Source organism: Plectropomus leopardus, chromosome 6 (genome assembly GCF_026936395.1).
Source record: "Plectropomus leopardus strain MGB_pleo_1.0 chromosome 6, ASM2693639v1, whole genome shotgun sequence".
Taxonomy (NCBI): domain Eukaryota; kingdom Metazoa; phylum Chordata; class Actinopteri; order Perciformes; family Serranidae; genus Plectropomus; species Plectropomus leopardus.
Genome location: NC_142181.1, coordinates 30,483,533 through 30,509,636, shown reverse-complemented (window position 1 = coordinate 30,509,636; position 26,104 = coordinate 30,483,533). Strand labels below are relative to the sequence as shown.

Genomic DNA, 26,104 nt, shown 5'->3' with positions numbered 1-26,104 from the left:
CTACCAGGGATCCCCTCAATGACCCCTGCTTCACCCCAGACCTCAAGCGAACCACAAGTTTAATGACAAACATGTCAGGGTGGAGCAGTGAAAGCTAAAATATGATCCAAACAGTCATCCTCAAATATTCTCACAATGAGGTAGTGTTTTTTTTTAATTAAAAATAGGGGCTGCAACACTGGATAATGATCTTAGAGGTAAAAAAAAATGACTCAACTGAGAGATGTTCCTTTCTGCATGTGAGGGGGGATCTATATTACCTCATGATGCAGCTGTGAGAGCTTGCTAGCCGTACCCTGCCCCCTTTTCCTTCCTTCCTTCCTCGTCACTCCTAGGTCAGTTCATCCTTCTCTCTGGAGGCAACCAAACAGTATCGGGCCTGTGAGGCACAGCCTGTAAATGAATGAGAGGATGAATGTGATAACACTTCCCTCTTGTGGACAGTAGTTCTTCAGATAATTACAATGGACCTAATACTTCATATTGCAGAGTCTGTTGTGTTTTTTGGAGTTTGCACGTGGTCAAAATCCCATCTTTGGTCATGAGTCACTATCAGCGCTGCAGAATTATCTGCTGAACAGCAAGAGAAATTACCTGGCATGACAAAACAGCACCGGGCCAATTGGTTGTTAGGGGTCAGTGTAGTGTTTGGGGTATGGCAACATAAATCATGCAGTGCAAAGTGGAAAACCACGTGGGACACACACCATCCTTTCTAAGTGAAGGATGTGCAGTTAATAAACATGTCTACAGTCCTGTTAAATGCAATAAAACCAGACTAGTGCATTGGTACTGGGAACATACAGATAAACTCTGTAAGACCTGACATTTTGTTTTTGTCAAATAAAAGCTGCAATGAAAAACGAAGCGGCTGCTGCTTGAAATTCTGCATGCTTATCCCAAAGTAGTGAGCTAAATGGAATCACGTCAACTGATGTACTATGTAGTTCTCAGCTGAAATGTATTACTGTATATTGACAAGGCACACATGGCAAGAGAAAATTCATGGGTACCACGCAAGATAGCAGGAGTATTTCCAGCCTTATGAATAAAGTATACACTATGAATTAACAATGTCAATTTTACACTACGTTTTACCATTCACAAGATAATCACTTTACTCCATAAACCTTGAAAGGTCAGTGCAGCAGCAGCCTGGGGGTATTGAGAGATGGGTAGTAGTCTCAAACCGATAGACTTGGAAAATTTGGAGGGGATGGAAGCATAAAATGTTCTCCTTCAAGGACAACCATCTTAAATGTGCCCTTGAGCAAGGCACTTAACATAGCTGCTTCAGTGACAGGAGCTCACAGTGGTTTCAAACACAGAGTGTGTGAAGTGGAGTCCAAATACCCAGGCAAAAAGCTTCTACGCTCTGCCAAACTTCCTGTGACATATAGTAGCTAAAAAAACTCCAGGTTTGACCCTTGCCTTTGAGGCATTAACTCAGAGGCCCCCTTCATTGAGCGGCCGAGGTTATGATTGATTTACAGGCGAGCTGATGAAATCTGATACAGTCTTTCTGAACTGCAGCTTGTGCCAGAGCTCACGGCTGGGCCTGAGCCACTGTAGAGATATAGGATCTGTTCTACATAAAAAAATATTTGAGGATGCAGGAGAAAAAGTAGTGATGGCTAAATCTTGGGTTAAGCCCAATATAGGTAACAGACTAAGGTTTTTTTTTATTAATACATCCTTGTCAAATGAATCGTGATGACGCATTTCACTGCAAAGGGAGAGTAACTGATATTTTGCTGATGACAAGATTACTAATTGATTTATTTAAAAGTCTAGTGTAGAGGATTTAGTGGCATCTAGTGGTGAGGTTGCAGACCTGAAACATCTCCTGTCAGTCAAGCGTGTGGAAGAAATATGGGAGCACACGCAAAAAAAAAAAGGAAAAGGCCCTATCCTAAAGGGGAACTGTGCCAATTTTCAAAATTCATAAAGACCCCCTATGGTCTAAGACAGTCCAAAAATGTGAGTAAATATTAGTAAACATTAAAAAATCCCTAACAAACCAAAAAGCCAGAGAGCTAAAACTTAGATTTGTGATGTCATATATTACAAGGTTTGGAGCTGCTCCATAGACAATGAATTGGGAAAGATGTTATGGATGACACTGAGAGCACCCAGGGGTATATGGTTACATCTGTTTAAGCACTGAGTACATAAGAACAGAATAACGCTCATATGTGTATAAAAAAGGAAACAAACATTTTGTGGATCCATACAATCAGGCTCCCATTTATTGTCTATGACACAGCTCCAGACTTCATACCCTATGATATATCAACTTTGAAACATACTTTTATTGGTTTCTGGCTTTCAGAGAGAGTAGCTCATATTCACAAATATTCAAATATTCACAAATATTAATTGAACTTTCCAAGGCAGATGGAAATAACATAATGGAATTGTTAGTTTAGGTGGTGTTCCCCTTTAACTCAGTGTTTGATTTGTTGATTCTAGGTTACTGTAGAAAAACATGATAGACTTGATTGGAGAGGATCTGCTCTATATGTAGATAAAAACGGCTCTTTCTAGGGTCGCGGAAACACAATGATTCTTATTTTCAGGTGATTATAAACAAATGAAAACATTGTTATGAATATCATGTTCGGCTGATAGATGCCCCTAGATTCTACACACTAGAACTTTAAAAGACAGTGGCATTGTTACAAAAAAGCATGAAGCATGAATCTGAAGCTCCTTTTAGACTGCTTGTTCAAGGAGGGAATATTGCGCCATTATGTTGTCTTGCCGTTCTCTATTTAACATACAATCAGAGAATGGGGGAAAGAGAGGTTTCGCCTTTAAGCCGCCACAGGAGGTAGTAATTGTCGCTTATGTTATATGTCACACAAGATGCTGACGCTGTGGTGATACATGTCACACCTGTCATGCCTTTCTTGATTGTGGGATGCGGGATGCAGTCGATAAACACACACTGGAGCAGGATGATAATGTGGTTATTTGGTTCTGTGTAAAAGGAGGCATAAAGAGGGGACTTGTGTAAAAAGGGCTTTAGCTTCCAGAACCAATAAAGAAGTATACAACATGTTGAATTGAACTCTGAAAATTGTCTTACCTGTAAAAATCATCACAATTATGTGATTTTTTAAATTATATTAATCGTAAGATCTCATTTGATGACTTTGTGTTATTTCAATATATTCTTCTTATTATACTTCTTATTTTTGATCAATTACCGCAAAGCTGATCTACAGCTTCTTCTTGACAATGTATGGGGGGGGATGGGGTTAATCTAACTCATTACAATCCCATAAAACTCAATTGGCACATTTTCCAAACATTAACAACCATATTCAGTTCCATTATGTCTTCACAGTTCAATCAATAATAGTTACATTATGTCATACATCAATAACTGTGACATGGGTTGTGAGTCTAATCTGCTTCAGTCCCACACTCTGTCATCACCTCTGTCACTGATGCAAACAGTGATTTATAGAACACGGCATCTGTCTTATTGGTGACCTAATCTAAGCTATCATCAACTTGCAATTATGAGCACACAAAAAAAAATAATGGCAGAAGTTTGGCAAAGTGCTGATGAGCGAAGCGCAATCCAGGTTTTTAGCAGTCGCAGTCCAGAGTAGCATGAAATCTGCATTGGGCCTGACCCAAGTCTGCCTCCCTGGAGAGCAGACAACTCTTTTGATCCAAAACTGTTAGTTTCCCTGGCATGAAAAAATATGGGATGGAGGAATCTATGTCCTATAGAAACTGCATTTGTTCTCTAACATATTTTGCAAAGAAATGCATATTACCTCTACAGAAAAATGAATCTCCCCCAACTTTTAAGCCGTTCTTAGACGAACTACCACAATTCGTACCTTTAGATAGACTAACTTTAGAAAAACACGATTGTGGTTATATTTTTCAGGACATTCAGTTTCTATTTATTAAACTTAAACTTAAAGAGGCAATTATTGTAAATTAACCTCTGGGGACCGTGAAAGGTACAATCCAAGATGGTCGGCAGGCCTCACCATCTGATGTTCAAACATGATTAATTTTGGAACCAAACACTGTAGAAAAACATATGAGAAAAAAGTATCAATTTAACTGAGGATGCTTGTTCACTTGGTGACACTTTTGAGATCACCAGAATTCAAGAAAAAGCTTTTAGGTCAAGGTCAAGTACAAAATATGTTAAAAACACTTGCTTGGGACATTCTATTGCTCATACATTTATTGTAGTTTGGACACTGGATTGGAAAAATCCAATATTGTGAAACTTTGCTTCCATTTTGAAACTACAGGGATAATAATACTGAAGAATTAACAGAGTAAACCCCTGGTGCTAGTCTTTTTTAATAGTATATTAACAATGATGATAATACTTAATTTTTCAATTATTTTCTTGCTCGAAAAACTTCAAGAGGCAATTACAACAACAGACTTTGACAATTTATGTCCATAAATTCTTATGAATACAGGCACACCAGTAATTAGGAACATACTGCATGATAATACAATCTGTTTGCTGCCTTTGTATGTGTATGTATGTTTGTGTGTAAGTATATGTATATATCTATATGTACATGATACACTTTTTTTGTACGTTTGTCAGTTTACTCAGGGATACTGGGGTGGAGGGCTGTTATGTTTATATGTTCACTCACTGGTGATTGCTGATTATTGTACACATCTGAAATAAAAAAAGATAGTAAAAAAAAAAAGAAACTGTACAGTTAAATTATATAACGTTGATCTCTGAACATGTAAGTCTTATGGTAGCAGAGATTACTCTCATATTAACATGTGGAAACAGGCCTGCTGGGCTGCTCTACACTGATTTGCTTCATCATTTCATACGGTACAGTTATATTGCAAACAAACAACTTGAACTACTGAATGATTCATTTTCAAAGTGCTGTTCAATCTCCCAGCAGTTGATAAACGGGTACACAGATGACTACGGATCATTTATATATAAATGTAATGTGTTATAAATGTCCCTTACATAATGTTAAGGGACTAACACTGTAATAACCTGCAGCTCCTACCTTAACTGGACAAAGGTAACCAACAGAGCCATGTGGAGCTTAAAGGGATATGTCACAGATTTTCAACCAGCTTTGTATCAAAACAACGTGGGCAGTATGTGGAGAATAACTGTGATTACCTTTCCTACATTTAACCAGTTACTTGATATCCCTCCTACCCCCACAGCGAAGCATTGCTAGCTCTCGGGGCTGCTGCTCAAACTACAGGCTGTACTTCCACATTTTGGTACTGCCTGCAACCATTGCCGCCACCACCATGGAAACGAACAGTAAACAGCTGATCAAGAGACTAATCCACCACTCTATCTCTCAAACTCAGACTAAAATCCAATCAAAAGGTGAAATCAGGCCGCACTGATCAAACATGAATCAAGACTGCGTCACTGCAGCGCCTATTTCTTGCCTGCAATGTTTTCAGAAATGTATTCTAATGTGTCATTTTCCCATAATGGTGAAAGTTTGTGAACAGGAAGTGGGAGCCATGCTGCTTTTTGCACAGTGAAAATGTAATCAAACGGTAAAACTAACCAGTGTTGACCAAATATATAAACCAAGATTCTGTTACTGACATATTTCTTGCTTCAAATGTTTTCCGAAACATGTTTTAGCTTACCACTTTAATAGGAGATCCGGTCCCACACCATTGTGTAAAACGGACGAGGTTGCACTATGTCACCCACCAGCGGTAGCATTTATTGGTATGATTCATTTAGGTAGTTGAAGGTTTTCTACCTTCTGAGAAAAAGTAAATGCCACAGTCCCTTTTTCTCTTTTTTCTCTGGTCATGTAGCACCAGTTTCAAAAGTATTTGCATCTTTCTACTGCGGAGACAGCTTAGTTTTAAATTAGCAGTCTTTTTATACTGGTGAAAACTGCTTTAAACATGAAAGACATACCAAACAAACAACTGACTGTAGGAGACTTAATATATGCTGGATATACCATGAAGATCTTTAGTAACATGTTTCCCAAAACACACAAACACAGCATAACAGATAAAAAGGCAACACCGCACTGTATGAGGCAGCTAATCTGCTTTCGAAGGAACGGAAAGGTCTTATCAACCTTTTACAGTGTTTTCACTGACAGAGCATTATCTTTTTTCTTCAAATACCAATCAAAGGGACAGAAATTGGCTCTCTGGCATTAGCAGCATGTGCTCCAAAATCACTGGAAGAGGAAAAGAGGAAGTCTTAGAGAGTTTAACTCTCAGCGGGTCCCGAGGAGAGCCAGGAAAAACATTACATGACAAGTCATTCACGCTCCTCTCACCTATGGTGCCTCGGTGGCGGACAAATTGAAGGGAAAATACCTCTGTGGCCAACGATGAATGCTTTATGAGGTTTCTAGCAGTGGACAATGGTGTGGTATTTTAAATATACATATATACATTTCACAGCTGACCTCTGGCCACGTTCTGCTCTTCAATAAGACAAATATGCAAATGTGAACATCTGGACTGTGAAATGTTTAATGTTGTACATTTGAAGGAATCCTTTGAAGAGACCTATATGGGATGCATGTTTTAATGAAGTGAAATAAGTTAAAGTAAAATGTAACTTAAACCCTTTGAGATCTGACATCACTTTTCTTGTGCTACTTTTAGAAAAGTTTCACAAGTAAATAAACCTTTGAACCGTGAACAATTTGATTCTATTTCTTTCAAAAACATGGAAGAAAGGTGAAAACGCTAAGGAAAGCTACATAATTACATATATAATTTATACATATATACATAATTACATACAGCATATTTATATATACATATAAATAATGTTACAGAATTATTAGATTTTTTAATGAACTCTTTCTCAGGTCATTTACTTGTCTTTTTGTTTTGTTGTTTTACTTTCTTTTTTCTGGTTTTTTTTTGTTGCTAATATTCATGTATCTTTTGTAATTTTACTAATTTCATGCTAATTTTCATTAATTTCTTTTTAATTTGCTCATTGGCTTCTTCCCATGTTTTTAATAGAAGTCAAACTAATTTGCTCAGGTTTCAAAGGGTTAAAGGAGCAGTGTATGATTTAGTGGCATCTAGCCATGAGGACTGCAGCAGAGGACTGCATTGGGATTGGGGCCCCGCGGGACCCAACACAAATCTTGAGGGAACAGTCGGTTTTATCCTTGGCCCAGGTGGGAGAAGGCAATTATATAAGAAATGTACGGGTCCTTGAAAATAATTAATATGAAGGATAGAGACGCCAGCAAGTCAACAAAAAATAAGATAAAGGCAGGACATTATAAAGAAAATCAAATCCAGTTAGACATTTCAAGGAATTTCTAAGTAATTTTACAGATAATAATAACACTGAATTCCAGAGACACCAGAAGAATAGCTGTAATCATAAGTGTAATCATGCACTAGAATGTAATTGTGCTACTTATTATTGACAGGTATGCATATATTTCTTAACGTGTTTTTCGTGCGAGACAGAAGAGTTATCAGTGTATTGATAATCAATCTATTGTGCAAGCATGTATGGTCAGAGTGTTTCAAGGTGTGGGTGAAAACTGACACACACCCTGCGGGAATGGGCTGAAACAGATAACACTCTGCGGGAGCGGGCAGGAGCAGGATTATGAAAACAGTACCGCGCAGGGGTCTAGAGTGCAGATTGCAAACAGCTGTAACTTCTCCCGTGTACCAAGCATGAACTTCCAGTTAGGATTCCTCCAGTGTTCCTTATTCAGGAGGTTTTTACCAGGGGCTGAAATATCCACAGAGCTCCTTCTTCTTCAAAACAATCAGACCAGGTGACTTAAATAGCTGAAGAAACTGAATAAAGCAGTTTCACATTACAAATCAGTGCTTCTTCTGCACTGTTCTGCTTGTTGCACATGGGCCTTCAGCCCAGAACCAGCTAATTTAACTATTAACTATTTTTCTAATCCAGATGTTCAGTTTTTAACATGAGCCAAATTATCTGCAGAGGTCTCTTCCTCACCAAAACAACCAGACCCGCTGAGTAAAACCTGGAAAAACACTGAATAAAACAGTTTGATATTAAAAACCTGTGTTTCATCACATATCACCACTTGGTTAGTGGACTTTTGAGTCTACATGTTACGCTCGAGGTATCCTCCTGGGTCTGCTGCTGACGTTATGGGATACTGCAACAGAGGCAAGGATGGCTAGATCTAGGCAACTAAAGCACGTAATCAGAGTCCAGGGTTTGTTGGACCCCTCCCACCCTATAGGGACCTTCGTGCTCTTTACATTATGTTATTTCCAGCAGCGTATTAACCTGTGGCGTATCATGGGGCCATGGCAGGCTCTGTTCATCTGTGTTATCAACTGACGCCACCCATCTGCGTATCATACTGCCGCACCAGGTACCAGCACTGTGACATGACACCATGAAAGATGGCTTTTGGTGTTGGTATGTCACACTGAACTGACAAAGTGGTGGTATTTGAAGTCTTCGGAATGGGGCTGGTTTTTTTCATTGCTGTTAAGCTCATCCTGGAGGGGCTGCTCACGACTGTGGCTAACATGAAAACGTAAATGGCACAATCTAGAGCCAGTATTTGGTTTGTCCACTCTGGGCTACTATAGAAACATAGTGGACACTGCAGACAAGGACCCGCTCCCTACGTAGATATAGCTCATTCTAAGGTGAGAAAAACCTGATGATTCTTACACTCAGGCGATAATACCCTAAAGAAAACGTACTTCACATATTCCATTTCTGCCAATATATCACCCTGAATCCTACACACTGGACCTGTAACAGAGTCTGTTCGCATTTAATAATGATGCTGATACTATTTTTACACTTTTAAATGGCATCTTTGGTCACCCACATTCATTCTTGACATTTTTGTATAATTAGGATTCTGTACTACTAACTGCATTCAACACACTGAAAAAAGAATTTACCCAAATACTAGACTACTGTTTCAGCCTGAAGTCCCTTTAGGAAGGCAAAATCTACTAAGTGTTCTATGTTAGCAGTTTTCAAACATATAAAAGATCTACTATAAAATCAACCAATCTAAACTTTATCCTAAAACTGATCATATCACTAATAAGGTCTTTAACAAAGGTGATTATCCGTAGTATTTGACAGTTATTAATAACAAGTTTTGACTGAATGATGTGGTTAAGGAAATGAGCACTGATATATTTTATAGGGTAAGAAACGGATCCAAATTGATGCTTAATAATAAAAAAATGTGATAATACTAGATCATTTTTCATAAGAATGAAAAAAGATTCTGTAATAAAAAAGAAAATATATCGTAATCATAACAAAGGACCTTGTTACTGCAAAAAAGCCTGGTGATTTTTCTTTGTCAAGCCAAATGCAATATGCTTTCATAGTTCAGTGCTGTTGTGCTTTTTTTGATTTTAAAACACAAAGATGATGGCTAACCAGAGAAACACAGACGACGTACTGTAGCCTGCAGCATTTCAAATTGCACGTACAGAGCAGGTATTCAGTGTTTTATTCATGAATCCTGTGTTTCAGTTACAAGACAAGGAGGGATGATGTACTGTGTGTGTGTGTGTGTGTGTGTGTGTGTGTGTGAGAGAGAGACAGCGAGAGAGAGAAAGGAAGAGAGAGAGAGAGAGAGAGAGAGAGAGAGACAGACTTTGGATAATTCCTCCCTTCAGGGAACATTTAGGAAAATGCCAGTTTACCAATTTAAAGAGGAAATCAATCTCTAATGAAGTTGCTAAAGTCACATCCTGTTACTCACCTACTACAGTAGACGAGTTAACTGGGAAGCTGGCAAATGAGGGAATAACAACTCACACTATAGTGCACTGCCACAGTTCTATCTTCAGGGATACAATTGACCTCTGTCTGCTGCAGCTGCCACTAATAACTGGGCATTAGCCTTATGCTAGTAAACAAAGAGAGAGCCATTGTGGCAGAAGGCTGAGCTGACAGCAAAGAGGTTTTTCATTGGCTCAACAACAATATATCTTGACGTACTATCACTATTGAATTTAGAATTAAATCTTTAGAAATTGAAGAAGGAATGTGGGTTTAAGGGGAGTTAATGGCATCTAGCAGTAAAGGCTGCAGATTGCAAGCGCTTAAAACTTAGTTAGTTTTCCTTGACTGTTTGTTATTCAGGTTTTTAGCGGGAGCCGAATTATCTGCAGAGGTCTCTTTCTGTCCAAAACAAACACTGAATAGAGCAGTTACACATTACAAATCAGTGTTTCTCCTATTCCTATGCTGTTTAGCGTGTTGCAAAGGGGCTGCTAGCCCAGCACCTGCCAATACGTGCTTAATTTTTTTCTGATCCAGCTATTTATCTACCAGGAGCAAAAATATCTGCAGAAGTCTCCTCCTCTCCAAAACAAGTGCATCCGGTTATTTAAACCAGCAAATCCCCAGAAGAAAGCAGTGTCACATTACAAATCAGTGTTTCTCTGATGCTGTCTGGCACATAGGCGCTGGGGCACTAGCCGAGCACCTACTAATGTGTGCTTTTTCTCTGATAACTAAAGATCCAGACGTTCAAGAGGATTTTACAGGGAGCAAAATGATCCACAGAGGTCTCTTCCGCTCCAAAACAAATGGACCTGTTCATTTAAACCGGTAAAAAACACTTATTCAAGCAGTTTTACATTGAAAAAACAGTGTTTTTTCAGCACTGTTGTAAAGGGACTGCTAATGATGGTGGCCAACAAAAAATCGCTAATGGCCTTATCTAGAGCCAGTGTTTGGTTTGATCCATTCTGGGCTATTTTAGAAACATGGCGGTGCAACTTGCGGTGCAACGTGCAACTATAGATATAAACAACTTATTCTAAGGTTATGAAAACCACTTATTTTCAGGTGATTATGCATTTAAGAAAACATATTATTCAATTTCTGTAAATACATCACCCTAAATCCTCACACTGGACCTTTAAAACCTAATTACACTTACTTAGAAATGTGAATATGACTGATGCTCTTTGCCCGTGCCATTTCTCAAGAAGGAATTTACTCCCTAACATTTTCGATTGTTTGTATTTTCCCACATCTGAAGCTATACTAATCCATTCACCCTTGATTTTTGCACCTCTCAGCTCAAGCTGAAACTGAGCAGAAGTGTCGTGATTGCAATCTTTGCAAACTGTGGATCCAACGGCTCCATCTCAGTACGGAGGCGCTTTTGCAGTGGCAGCAGGATAAAATCTCTGCTTGGAGGATAATGAGATGGATCACATGCATGGCAGCACTTGCTAACTTACATGGTTTTAACTATCTATCAACTGACTCATTTTCAAGCCACTTCAACCTCCGATAGCCCAGCTAGGCTGTCTCCATTTTGACTGGCTGCCTTGTTAAAATGTGGATGTTTCTGCTCTCACACAGAAGCGGCCAGACTCCCCCCTCCCCCACATGAAAATGAATTATTATTCTGAGGGTGCTATCAGCCATCCCTAAATCACTCACGCTTCCATAATCACACTACCTTCTTGATGGCAATAAGCCACTTTTATTTCACTCATCAGTGCTAAAAATAGACAAGGTTTAGCATAACTGTTCCTCGTAAAGCAGGTTACTGTCACTAGTGTCCATGTGTGCCAGCCAGGGCCGATTCGCTTTCAATCCAGTCAATTCAAATTGTAAATAGAAGCTGCCTCATTTGCTAATGGTTGAGTATTCACTCTGATATCTCCTGGTTCGGTATGACAACCTTTTCATGCCAGAAGCTTTTCACTGTTTTGAATTTTGAAGAATATCCACTTTTCTGAATTGATTGCTGAATGGAGAACGAATTGAATCCAGCTTTTGTGCCAGCATTCAAAGCCACGGTTTAGCACATGTGCTTCACAAATTTGCAGAAAATGTTCCAGGCCTGTCCTGTCTGATAAAATGCCTAATATAATTGACATCCTTCCTGGTGCTATACAACAAGGATTTAGCATGCTGGAAAACAACCCCCAAGACTCTGTGTAGAAAATAGAGACTCTCGGTTACCTCGGCTTCAGGACACCACAGGAATTTTTAAGGACAATTTAAAATCAGCTACGCCCCCCAACCACACCTCTAGACTCTGGTATCAAGAGAGCAAAGAGTCTATGCAAATATCCACAAGGTCGAAAAGTAATGTGGGAGAAAACTTCCACAATGTTGACAACATATAAACTACATCAGCAATTTTACAAAGTAATAACAGGAAGAAAATCTCCTTCTGTCAGGCTCCGAGGAGGACAACCGAAGGTGACACAGCTGCTCTGTAACTACCACAGTCTCAATCCTCCAGTTGGGATGCTTGATGATTCAGCAATAAGTTAGCCAAATTGCTTGTTTATAATTATATTGTCTATCATCTGCTGTGTCACCTACGACACCATCATTAAACCAAACCCCTCGTTGAGTGAATGTTTCCAGAACGCTGCACCCCCCAATGTACTGTTTGTAAACAGCAAATATCAGTTATAGCAGTACAAGGGTTTGTTTACCGTTATATTTATCACAGATTGCCATTTCTGTGCTTCTTACTGCAAGTAAAACAACCAACCAACAAACAGTGGGTGATGACAGAAAAAGAAATGGATTTATAGGAAATTTTGTTCTCTTGGACTATGTAAATGAATGCAAAGTAAAGCACAAAAACCTAGATTGGATATTTTGAAATGCTGACTGCATCATGCTCAGGCTATTCCAGACTACTGCCTGAGGCGGGTGATTTCATTTCTTTATTTCAAAGGAATACATCATTAAAAGTGTTTGCAGAGAGACACATGCTTTCTGTTGGTGCCTATTAACTTCTATTTATATTTCATGATTTATTTACCAGCAAGTTATTAGCAGAAATTTATCAGGAAGGAGTGACACAAAAGGCCACTCTTGGTTTTGCATTGATGCCCAAAAAAAGCAGTTAAATAAGCTGGCATTTGGAAACAGGAGCAGCAGAGTGTGAAAATAAACTTTAAGGCTGGTCACATCATGCTCCAAAAAATTAGCAAGGATCAAATAACAAATGTCACCATCACTGTATACCTGAATGTACTTTGTGTTCAAAGTTTGTTTATATCAAGAGTTGGACTGCACTTAGATTTAATATTATTAAATGATAACTTTGTTATATTTCAACCTTCAACATTTCCCCATGTTTTTGTTTCTAAGTGACTAATTACAGCAACAATTTTTGAAATAAATCCAGCATTGAGAGAGAGGGCTGCAGCAGGAAGCAGCAAAACAGGATAAAATGTAACCTTTCAGGGTGTTTAGCCCCTTCAGTTTACATCCACTAAAAGTGCTTTAAGTGTCTGACAACATTACAGAGAGGATTTTAACAGAGATGCACATTTTCGAGAAAAATAGGATCCTTTTTGTTTACCCAGGAATCGCCCGGAAATCGTTATTGCCAAATCCACCAAACTCCATGTAAATAAAGAGTAATTTTATCATTATAAAACACACTTCATTCAAAGTTGAAAGAAGCAAAATAAAACTCAGAAAATACAATTTTGTCCACCTCACCACTGTTCAATCATTAATTCCAACTTGGATGAAATCAACCCTTAATTCACCAAATTAGACTCTAGGAGTCTTCTGGGTTTGGCAATAGCGATTTCAGGGCTGCCTCTGTGAAAGCAAGAAGGAACTTATTCATTAAAAAAGGTCTATCCCAGTATTAGTCTTTTCCATAATTTTGTGAGGCTCTTAAAATAGCAATTTTAGCCTCTCAGTTGCAAAATCAAGCACTTTTGGTGGGCGGAAATTGATTGTGCCAAAATGAACCTAATTTCAAAAACGTTTGTTCCTATAAGTAACTTAGACACAAAAATATGGGAAAAAGGGTCCAGGTTGAAAAATATGTTGGCCTTTACGTTTGATGGTATACATTTGCTATAACTTCCCGACACTATCAGAAAAAAGGAAAATTTCCTTCAATTTGTCTCATTTTACAACAATAAGATAATCAGAGAAGGAAAAGGTTAATCAGTCAGTGCTGAATATAAGAGAAGGACATGATTTGACTTTTCAGAGGAAACTGTCTGCTGATTCATACACATAATAAGGACGACAGACAATGTCTGCACTCTATAAATACACTTTAATGCTTTTAACAGCATGGCAGCAGACAGAAAGTAATTTCACTGCTTGTGTTCTTGCAAATTTCAATGTAACATTATGCACTGCCATCAATATTAACAATTATAAAAGCCATCAGATGTGCATCCAAATTCAATCAATAGCTCTTAAGCTTTCAGGAAATGCATTGCAGGCAGGAGATATATTTTATTCTGTCATTTGAGTGGAATTATTATCTGTAGTTGGCGGTCACAAACTGAGCACATGTAAAAAGTTTTAGCAACAAAAAGATACTTTTTGGTCTGCTGGCCAAAGCTTTTAAGCTATCAGCATACCTTGTATTCATTTAAATGCAATGGACAGTGCACTCACTTATACACTAGAACATAATAATTCTTCATTATAAGGAGTAAAGTCATGACGCAAGGTTATACTTGGATTATGTTATTTGAAGTGATATTTAAAACAAAAGGCTATTTAGCTTTCTGAGAAAAGTCAAGCCTGTGGGTCTAGGCAGTAGTTAAAAGTGATTAATAGTAATTCGAATAGAGGGGACACATCCCCTGCAATATTCAAATATGCTCAAATCCCCCCTGGTCTGATATAATCATGAGCAAATATGGTCATAATATAAATAGTGGTTCTAGTATTAGAGACTTTAAGTTTGTTGTTTTTGAATTTTTGTTATGTTTTGTTTTAAATGTCCCCATTGTATCAATCTGAGTCCCATTCCTAAACTTGGAGGTTTTTGCGAGTCCACAAACGCACCACAGGTAAAGCTCTCCATGAGTTGTTTTTTTTTTTTTTAAGTTTATAAATCACTGGGTGGATTATTGATCTGTTGATTGTTCAGAGCTGATCAGATCAGCCCGATGGATGAGAGGAGCAGCTGCTGCGAGTGAATGAAACTTTAAGACCCAGTAGCATGAACGGTTAAGTTTCCCTTTCAATACACCTGAGGTTGTGCTGCTCCATCTGTGACCAGAGTATCCTCTGCACTCCAGGAGTGTGGTGTAATCAATAATTAAGCTATATATATTTCAGCAACACTCCTAATTAGGCTTGCAACAGTTTGAGATTTTCACTGTGCCGTCTCAGAAAATATTGTGGTTTCACGGTATTACAGTGTTATTATTATCAGTTGGAGTTACCCTTAAAGGAATGAAAACACAAGGTTCAGTTTTGTTTCAAACAATGTTTCATTACTATAACTGAAACTTAAAAATGTCACCCTTTTGAAAATAACTAAGAAAAGGTGAGATTCACCTCCAGTTGCTTTTTTTCCCTCAATATCATAGATAAGGAAATGTACCTGGTATGATAACCATCAACTTTCAAAACCAGTATATCCCTGCAACCTTAATCCTAATGAACCTTCCAGCTCCAAAATTAGCAACTCTATATGGAGTGGCATATGTTTTCATCATGGCGGGTGTGGGGAACACCGCCTGCACAAAGATTTTCAAATTTTCTCAAAATTTCTCCTGGGGATATAAACCTCAGACCCCTCTGGTAGGTTGGGTCGCAGGAGTCGTCCATTTAAAATGCCCCCCCACACGTTAAAAATTTAATTACAGCCCTGCTACGTGTAAGTGACGAATTCAACTACAAATTTTCAAATGTCCAAAATTAAATACAGAAAATTTGGTGAAATTCATTGGTTCATAGATAATGCACTACAGCCTATAACTCACAATTCAATTCAAGTTACAGTACGTACAAAAGTACATGATGGTGTGCGTGGCAAACTGCTGAGCATGATGGGGGAAGGGGACCCAAAGAGCTGCAAGGGAAGGATTATATCAGGAGATCTTTAATTTCAGTCTTGGGCTTCAAAGGCCTGCAAAGAGAAAATGAGAGAGTTGGTGAGTGACCAGTGGGCTATCAGCAAATGGGTGGGCATGACACAGGGCTCATCACAGAGACCATTCTGGAGGTGCACACAAGACAAAATTACTCTGTCTGCCGGAATAAATTCTAGCTGTGGGCAACAGCCAGTCCCATCACACATTTCATTACAACTTAAACATCAGAAAATAAATCATGGAACTTAAAGAATTATCAATTCTCATCTGTAGCGGAGGGATGTAACACATTTACATGTTTTGTTTTGTAAAAGATACGGAAATTCTGTTTGACACAGGAACAGAGAGCTGTTTGTATCTGGAGTACTCCAGTGCCTGTTGTTTATTTTCACATTATCACAGTCGGGGCATGGATTCAGCTCCAGATCAATCCTCTTTAATGCTTATGTGAGAGAAACATCTGGTTTTCAATTAGATATTTAGCGAGCCCGACAACAGGGGGTTACCTCAAAGTAGCGGTAGTGTCACTGGGCCTGCAATAATGATGTGGCTAATGTGCCTATCGAGCGACACGTGGATCGAGAGCTCAGCCTGTCGCAGTATCTTAAGATAGCTCTGCGCAGTCTGTTTCTCCTGATAAGGTGCAATCTGATTCAAAGCGAGCATGCATGCTGCAGGAATATGAGTCGTCTGACAGAAAATAAAACCCAGTCAACAGCCACAGATTAATAAATCTGCACCATCAATCAGAAAAAAATAAATGATGTGATCCTGTCATGTCGATCTCATGTTCCTGTTGGAAACCCCAACAGTCCACCAGCCTATCTCTGATGTCTTTTTGCTTGCATGAGTTTGAATAATACCCTCTGAGCATGCCAGGGGGTTATCAGCATTCGCCTCCTGGTAACAACCTATCTTATAAAGTTGTTGTGAAAAAGTGTTTTTTTCAGCCGAGGTAGCAACATTTGAAAATTCGGAGATAGCTGAAATAAATAAAGAAAAGCGGATCTGCCAGAGCTGATAAGACTTCAGGATGGTGAAATTGATTACAGCCCGTTTCCCCCAGCATGCGAATTTTGCTGATCTAACTAAAATCTACCACACAATACAGTGGAGAGGGACGGATTTTGACTTACAACATCCTGTATCTGTGATAATCAAATAGCTTAGCTCAAGGGCCACTTTTGGGACGTGAGGGCCAATTGACAAAACTCAGCTATCACTGCAAGCCTTCAACATTCATTCAAAATATTTATTTTAGCTGCAAAAAAAAAAAGATTAAATATTGCACCTGAAGCTCTGTGATCACAGGTGCCCACTAAAAAGCACCAGGACCAGGAGAGTGGTAGTGCTTTCCCTGACTGATCCTGCACAGTATTTCTCTCCTCGCATGTGTCAGACATGTATAGAGAGGAGAAGTGAGGCATGATCCCCTGCTGCTCGCTGCACGTCCCCCCAGGCTTCTAACCTCCTAGAAGGAGCGTACAAGCTGGTGATGATCGGGACGCTGGCGCTCCTCACCCCGAGGCTGACGAGATCTGGCAGCTGATTCGAATACACAGCACACAGATTCTGCAGGTTAAGTGCTGCGTCTGTGGACAGAGTGACCTTAGAACTACATCACAGCATCCTGACCGCCATAGAATAGAATAGAGTATCCTTGTTCTCATGACAACATGACGTTAAGATATAATCTGAATCTTCTGTATTGAAGCTATAAAGGTAAGAAAAAAAAGACACAACAAGGTAAAATAGCAATAAAGTGGCAATAAAGTTATAACAGTATCAGGCAATATCGAAAAATTCAATAAGTGCAAAAGCTCAGCTGTGCATTATCAAAATAAAATGACGAACAATAGTCCTTGTAATAGTCCACTGGATAATCCAGCATAGTATTTAGCTTTTTGAGGTTCTCAGAAGAAAGTACAAGTGCCATGAAAGTCAGTTCAAAATTACTTTACTAAAAGCCACACCATTTACATCACTGGTATCAAATGTCATACTCTATTGGTATCACTTTAAAGGTTTTGGTACTGGTATCATAACTTTTTAAACAATACCCAGCTCTAATCCCCATCCAAGTAGCCCTAATGGCTATTTTCAGATGGATTCTTTTCTGTGTTTACTTTCAGTCAGACGCAGAGACAAGTGTTTGAAAGTTTGGTGTAAAAATCTTCTTTATTTGGAAATATAGCAGCTTATGCAGCTTGTTGCCATGATTAACTTTGTGTAGTCTTCACCAAATCTCTTCAAAGGTAGCACCCATAGAGTCACAATAGCCACATGAATGGGAATTGCGCCACATTGAAGTTTACCATTTTTTCTTACAACAAGCAACAGTGTAGTTAAAGTATTTCAGCCCACTCCTCCCCCTCCATGGACCAGGCAGCTCCAGCTGAAGCCTAGCCTGTCTCACTGATTCGCCCCCGACTGGTGTCTCACTACCACGGCTCCTCCCAACCAGCCAAGAGATAATAGCCGTGTTGATTATCTTGATACACAGAATATGTAAATGCATATTTCAACATACACACATGCAGAGATGTATGACTCAAACCTACAAAGCCCTTAGAGAGGGTGGAATAAATAGCACAGCATACATTAACTCTAATGGTGAGTCAAAACAAAGCTTTTGGGCCTGTACGGTAAATACCAGCAACACCACAGAGATCATTGTTGGAGCTATTTGCAAAGCATAGTGTTGTGATTTCAACTTGTTACAAAGAAATGGCTGTATTGAGATAATAAAAGGAAACTGGGTCTTTTTGATGTAAACACACATAACTATGTGTCCCAGTGGAAGTAAGGTGAATGTATTGTTCTTGGGGGACATTTGAAAAATAGCAGCATTTTATCATCCTTTTAAAAGACCATGATGTGTACTGGAATAGATCTGACACGATTACTAAATAAAAGTGCCTGACAAAGTGAAAAAAGTTCATTTCACTGTTGGGAGTCGTTGTCATTTCGATGCAGACAACTCTCAGCCTTTGAAACTGGCTGAACTAATGGGCTTGAAATCAATGTGTTGTCTGAAAATTACTCTTCCAGCCTGTATACCGAGAGATAGTAGTTATATAACTGAAGGATGCAGCATGAAAATGACCACAAAGCAAGCCCCCTTAACTAAACAATTTGTAAAAATATATATATTATTGTTGTTGTCATGGAAACGTAGCTAAATAGCCAGTCCCACAAGGCTGCCAGACGCTGATGGTCTGAGGCTCTTTTTGATGATAAGCCGACCTGACAATATTTTTTACTTTCCCCATGGAAGTAGGAAGAAGCCATCACAGTGGCTCGATCAAACAGGATCTCAAACATCATTTCACCCAGGAACAGCGTCCTCTTTGGAAGTCAGATTCACATTTGCATTATGACCTTTCCAAACAGAGAGACCACTGAAAGGACATGTGTGATGTTACACATTTGTAATATCTTGTGACTTGAAAACTACTTGTTGTTATACAAAAAAACCTTTAAAATTAATTGATTTACTCATTTAATGTTCCTAACTTGCGAAATCTCCAGCATTTCTGTTTGGTGTCAACAAAATAGCAAAACACCAAAAATAATTCCAAAGATCGCATTGGTTATTTGTCTTAAAACTGGAAATGCATGTGTTTCAAGCAGTGTGTACCAAACATGAATTTAAAAGTAACATTTGAGATGGATGTAAAAATGTGCACACTTGCAAGAGATTGACTCTCATTGGATTTTTCATGTATAAATAAAAGATAAAGTGGAAAAAAAGACATCACAGACTTGCATAAGAGGTGTGTTCAGAGTATATGAAGCTTGTCGGTGTTTTCATTCGATGAAATAATATCAAACATGCATCAGTATCGACACCCTCAAAAATTAATCTCTGGGGCAAAACATTTCTGATGAATAAATGGATTCACTTTTAGAATAACCACTATGTGCAGCCAGTATGGCCAGTCCATTGTAAACCAATTAATTTGTAATTGTTGTAACTGATCATTGTTTTAATTATTCCCAATTGATCTTTGGATTTTGAAATGTCTAGAGCTTGTGTTTTTTCACAGGTTTCCAGTAGGGGTGTAAATGACAAGTTCTGTCTCACACAGGCTCTGCCCTCCACTGGACTGCCTGTGCTAATAGAACTAGGGTTACAATATTGTAACCTTTGTTTCATCACCATATCATAGGCTATTACATTGATTATTTTGACAACGATAAGGATATTTGCAGATATCGCAAATCTGTCATGATACAATTCAGATGCAATTCAGGGGCCTACAATAATTGGGACAAGATCAGTACATAACCTTGTGTCTATTTCTTGGCCGCTTACTATTATATGCCTGATGCTAGGTTGCTAGCACTGTTTGACTATTTAGGTACGAGATGTACTAGGATGGAAATGGTTACACAAATATGCCACGACTACTTAAAAAAACAAATAAATAAAATAAAAAATCTTAAAGATGATGATATGTTTTCACTTTGCATTGAAAACATAGGGCTTTTGATCATTGGACTGACATATTGGATTAGAAAGTCTTTATTGTCCGAGAAAAGCAGTTTGGTTTGCAGCAGTAGTCAACACAACCAAAATCATACACAACCAACATCATAAAATAATTCAACATAAACTACTACTATGCTACTACTACTATAGGTTCAGATAGACAACTCTAGTTTTGAGTGTCCCAGGTAAACATCAAGATAGCATGTTTTGTCCGTAGACAGTATAAAATAATGGACAACGTTTTGTTTTTTTTGTTTGTACCAGGCTGTAAACATGTTTATGTCTTTGGTTAAGTTGTGCGTTTTTTGGGATTGACTCACTTCTGGCTATGAAATAAACTGCACTCTTTGACACTTCTATATTGGCTTCATTTTTCAATCACTTGGTTTTGTCTGACCAACAAAAAATAACAACATAAAATATAAAATAATGCATTTATAATGAAATTTAAGTGATAAGGGACTGCTTTGTCATTTTTGTTTGATGCGTTATTATTCAATCATCAATTCTCATCAACAATAAATTTTCTGTGAATCACCTAACGATAAATTAATCATGATTTCTACACAAAAACTTGTATTCCTCTCTAAAAGAATATATCAAAGTGTGTGAATGTAAATTTGAGCAAACCAAACATTCTGTGTGATGCTGTGTGATTCTGTTTGGTATAGCTTTGCAAAAGTGCCGCATAGTTCACTGCATGGATGCTTTGATGGGTCCACACTGTGTGTGTGTGTGATGCTGTTTGAAGGAGAGGGAACCTGAGGAGTCGAGGAAGGTGATGGGCTGCCGTCTGAGGTAAAGCCAGCTTTGGGATGCGTAGGCTACACTATCTGTTTGGCCGCCAGAGCACAGGGCTGTGCTTGTGGTGTGATAACGCGGGACCCACGCATAAAACAGGCTTAGTCTCCTAGAAAAGTTCTTTAATCAGCCTGATGCGCTTAGTGAGCAAAGACTGTGGGAATTGAAGTGAAGAAACTCAGGTCAGATAATGAGACTTACATCTGTAACATAGAGAATGTGATTTCCTTGAACCCAGCAGAGGAAGAAGAAAAGCTCATTATCCTTATCACTTGTCAGAGAGGCGAGATATCGATATTATGCATATTTTGCGAGGCTCTTCTCGGAAATTAGCTAAATCCTCCTCTTTTTTTCCAGTTTGCATTTTATGTGTCCATTTTCATATTTCACGCTTTCAAATGCATGAGGCCACTGTTTCAATTTGTCTTCTGACTTTATCAATGTACTTTATTTTTTGCGCCCTTTTCATTCATTTCTGAGAAAGCTGACAGTTAATTGAACAGATGGATGATAATCACGTCTGTCGCAAACTCTCCCCGGAGACCGTCCTCTCCCTCTGGTCGGGAAAAGCCCCATTTTTTATGTCCTCTAAAGCCACAGACAAAATAAAATGTGATGGGGAGATGGGAAAACATTTTTTCAAGCCACAAAGCACAGACATTGCATCATTTAGTAATTACAGCTGGCATTGATTAGCAGACTAATCATTGCAACAGTCGAGTGCAGTTTACACATTTTTACTGATCCAAGAAAGATCCTTTTCCATGAGTTGAGCTCAGTCGCAAACATTTCTGTATATTTTGTATTGTATTCATGTAATCAAAGAGGAGAGCTGTCGCAGTTAGAATTTCCTTTATGCGTGAGAGGCTACAGATTCCTGAATTGTTTTTCCACAGAGGTCACAGTGCTGTTTCAGCTACACAACAGCATGCCTGGAGCTGCTCCAGTGTCTTGCTCAAGGGCACTTCAGTAGCTGGTGTGCTCGCTGTCACTTAGGCCTATTTTGGGGATCGTCTCCCAACTTCCTACTAGTCTGCAGAGAGGCAGTGTCATGGTCACTGGAGGCAGTGCCTGCTGTAAACAAAATGCAAATAAATCTTATGTGGATGCAATCAGGAAATGAGACTCACACTGATGCAAGAGTGCAGAGCATTAACGGGGGGTCAATCAGACAAATAATAACACTTCAGCTAGAATGACTGAAACCTCCTCCTTGTTTTGTATTGATTCCAGCAGTTGATCCAGAGTGCAGACTTTTAAGGAAGTCTGATAACTGATTTTTAAACAAATGCCCCAGTGTTGATTAATGTAACGTCACAAACGGCCTGAGATATTACTAGGGCTGTGTTCAACCAAAGAAAATCTTGATCAACTGAAACTCTACCTACCCTTCAACCAACTGATTGGTCGATATGGAAAAAAAAAATCAGCACATTATCTCAAGATTAACTTAATGGCCACAGGTCATTAAGTGCACTCTCTGCAAGTCAACTCTGTTGAGGCAAGTGGAATGCCTCGAGTGAAAAATAAAAGTGATGCCCACTGTAATATTATCTGGAAATAAACTGCATACTTTAATGCTTTTCAGCTGAGTCTGTCTCAGCACTAAGTGTTGAACAAGACTGATGAGAAAAAATTCACACACTGGACATCAGTGCTACCCCCTTGAAAGTTAGAGATTCTAATAATCAGTCAGAGACCACAGAGTCAACTGAAACTGCTTAAAACCTTCTATGGAAAAAACAATAACAAATTATTGAATATTTGTATTAAAATGCTGAATTTGATCCGAGTACCAAAATTCTCAGTCAACCCACTTGACACTATAGAAGTTGATGATGTCATATACAACTTAATGTTACAAATATTAAATATCTCTGTAACGCTTCATGCGAGAGAGGGGCTTATTATTGTTGGAGCAGCCATCCTGCTGCTCCAACAATAATAAGCTCCGGTGTGATGGTATCCCTTTCAAATGCTTTGTAATCCCGCCTTGATCTGCAGTATCTTCACTGTGTGATTATGCATTTTTTGGAAACATGGGCTCATAAAAGTAACACCAGTGATTTTCTGACAAATGAGAATTTGGTTAAACAATAGCATAACGACCAACCAATCGATGCTGGTGGGGGAAAACATTGATAAAGCATAGTATTGCAATATTTGTGGCAATATCATATCATTACAGTGACAGCAAGTACTGATATTATTTAATTATACAAATTTTTTTATCACAAATTAGGGCTGTCAAACAATTCAAATAATTAATCACACTTAATTGCATGATAAATAAATGATTTTTTCAGTCCACTTGATACATTTTGCTGCAATAAAAATGATTGAAGTGAGATGGATAAGACTGTAATCTTCATCTTATTTGATAAAACAGATGTTGACAAAGTTTTCCTTGGGGGACATAATTGGCAGTTGAAAAAAAGGTAATAAATCACAATATAATGCAATATATTTTAACGCTATACGCTATGCATATTCAACGTGTTTTAAATCGCAATAATATTGTATCTTGAGCGATGTATCGTGATAAGAATATCATATCATCAGACCTGTGGTGACAAATCAACCAACTAATCAAAAGTTTACAGCGCTTCAGGTTAAGCATTTTAAAAAACACATTTTTAATGGATTGTCTCTTCTCTGTGTCTCTCTAATGAAAGTCCCTTTCTTTTAAATAAACCAAATCTTCAGATTTTATTTCGGTTGTTCTTCAAGTGAAGTGCTTTGGATGGAGACAATTAATTCATTCCATAGCACCGAAGCGCCGGCTGTTGCTTTGATATCGGAGGAATCCAGCCAGACAGGTTCAGAAGTGCAGCTGTAGGCTGAGCCACATTTGACTTCTAAATGAATGCATTACATCCCACAACCTGACACTGTGATCACAGCGTTGATCCAAGCAGTGCATGCACCCCAAACAGACATTGCAGTGCTCAGAAGAACGCTCCCGTATAAGACTGATTTGTGGAAGCGACAAAATTTGCTTCATATCTTAAAAAGTTTTGGAAATGATTATCACTGTGCCCACAATGTTCCAGCTCTGCAGCTAAACCAAATCATTTTCAGCACGCTGGTCTGAGAAAATCAAAGCAGCTATAGTGTGAAATGTCATTTCTCATCTGCTCCTGCTTTTATTAACTCATGAAAGATATTCTAATGAAACCCTCAAAGAAAGCTGGAAAACAAAGTGCTTAGTGTCTGCTTTAGCCAGAGTTTTGTTTGCCAGTAAAACAGTCCTTTCCCCAGTCAACACCTTAGGCTCCACACAATGCAAATGCAGCTTAAAATCAATGATGCATGTGTAATGAATTTTCTACATTTGAAATGTCTGACTGAGCAATGAGTACTATGTGCATCTGGTGTGAGCAAGGCGGTGCATTTAAGTCCGTTTGAGGCACACAGGTCGTTCATTTTGTTTATGCAGGGGGGAAAAAAGAATAATAAAAGAATTATAGACGAGGCAGAATTACAGGGGAGGTGGAATGGAATGTTTTTTTTGTTGAAATAGCTGCAGTGGAATCGCCATGAGACAGCAGAAGACCGGTTGGATCTCACCGTTGCATTCCCTATTAGCATTATATAAGAGATGTCAAGGCTGGCTTAGCTAACACTCCCCATGATGCTACGAGCTACTCATGCATGTTTTACATCCTGTTATGCTGCTGTGAGATTGGGCTATAGACCCTCTGGGGGCTGAAAAGTGGCTCCTCTTGTAGAGGTCAATGCCTTTGCTCTACTTTTTAATAAATTGTACAATGCATACAATATGGTGCTGCTGAGCATGTGTGCGTGTCGGTGGATGGAAATGAAGTTTTAGTGAAATACTTAGCAGGAAAGAGAAAATTACACCACTCAGAATAAAACTGGAGCTTCACCGTTACTCTCTGAAACCTGTTTGTCTCTGAATGAAAGGAGGCAGGGATGATGTTTTCCTCCTATATCCATAAAAAAGGCGCCTTTGCTGGTGCTCGCTCTGCTCTGCGCAGTGTGCCAACTGCAGTCGTGCCTCGTGTCCTGACATTAAAGAAATCTGAAAGACTGAGATTAAGATTACAGGGATGCAGCATATCAAGCAGCAAATGTATCATTTGTCATTGGGAATATAAAGCTTTCATTGTGCGCTGTGTTTATAATGTACGTGTGTGTTTGGGGGGGGGTGGGGTTGTATGTGCGGCTCGGTGGGTTTGTCTGTGCAAATGCATCTCCCTTCAACTATTCCCCCCGAGCAGGCCGTCGCACTGAAGAGAGAAGTGTCCTCATTTAACTTGTCTCGTTCAATAAGGGTCACAGAACACACAGAACACAACAATGTTAAACCTTTCAAACCTGAATTGACGTCACTTAACGTGTGCTGCATTCACGCACCTTTCACAAGTACGTTAACCTTTGAATCCAAAGTAAATTGGTTTGATTTTTTTTTTCAAAGACATGGGGAGAAAGGCAATGAGCAACTTGGCAAGAAATGTCCGAAAAAATGCTAGAAATTTGTAGATTTGGGAAATTATTTTTAAAAAAGCTAGGGAAATAAGGTCCAGATAGCTATATTTTAAATTATCATAATTAAATATTTCAAATTAGTTTGTTATTTTTGCAAATTTTGCATACAGGTAATTTTCTTGTAAAATGTCTTACCAATTCTTGGGTCATATTCTCGCAAGTTGCCGATCGCCTTCTTCCCACGTTTTAAAAAGAAATCAAGCCAATTTGATTAAGGGTTAAATGTGCAATGAGATGACAATTTGCAGTTTGATCCTTTATTTAGAAAATGAATTAGGTTGGCTGTTTTGTCACAAACACAGCTGATTTAAACACCTGGATTGCATTTTTAGCATCAAGATGTTGCTGCTATTGTGATCGTTATTTCTGTTTGTTGTGAATGAAATGATGCAGACACAATGTAGCCTGTTATCAGGAGGAGTTTGGAGCTAAATGGAGGCTGTACGTCAGACTTTT

The 26,104-nt window shown here is 38.7% G+C and overlaps 1 long non-coding RNA gene across 3 annotated transcripts in view; it reads right to left on the bottom strand.

The window, feature by feature from the left end:
• Positions 1 to 273: 273 nt before the first annotated feature.
• The window catches only part of LOC148189430 (uncharacterized), an 82,615-nt gene continuing 56,784 nt past the window's right edge, over positions 274 to 26,104 (bottom strand). Inside the window, exon 3 of one of the 3 annotated variants that reach the window (XR_015776849.1) lies at positions 274 to 393. This is a non-coding gene — a long non-coding RNA (uncharacterized LOC148189430). Of the gene's footprint in view, positions 394 to 14,192; positions 15,876 to 20,885; positions 22,211 to 26,104 lie in introns of those variants that run through there. The other 2 variants (XR_015776848.1, XR_015776851.1) reach the window with 2 other exon arrangements.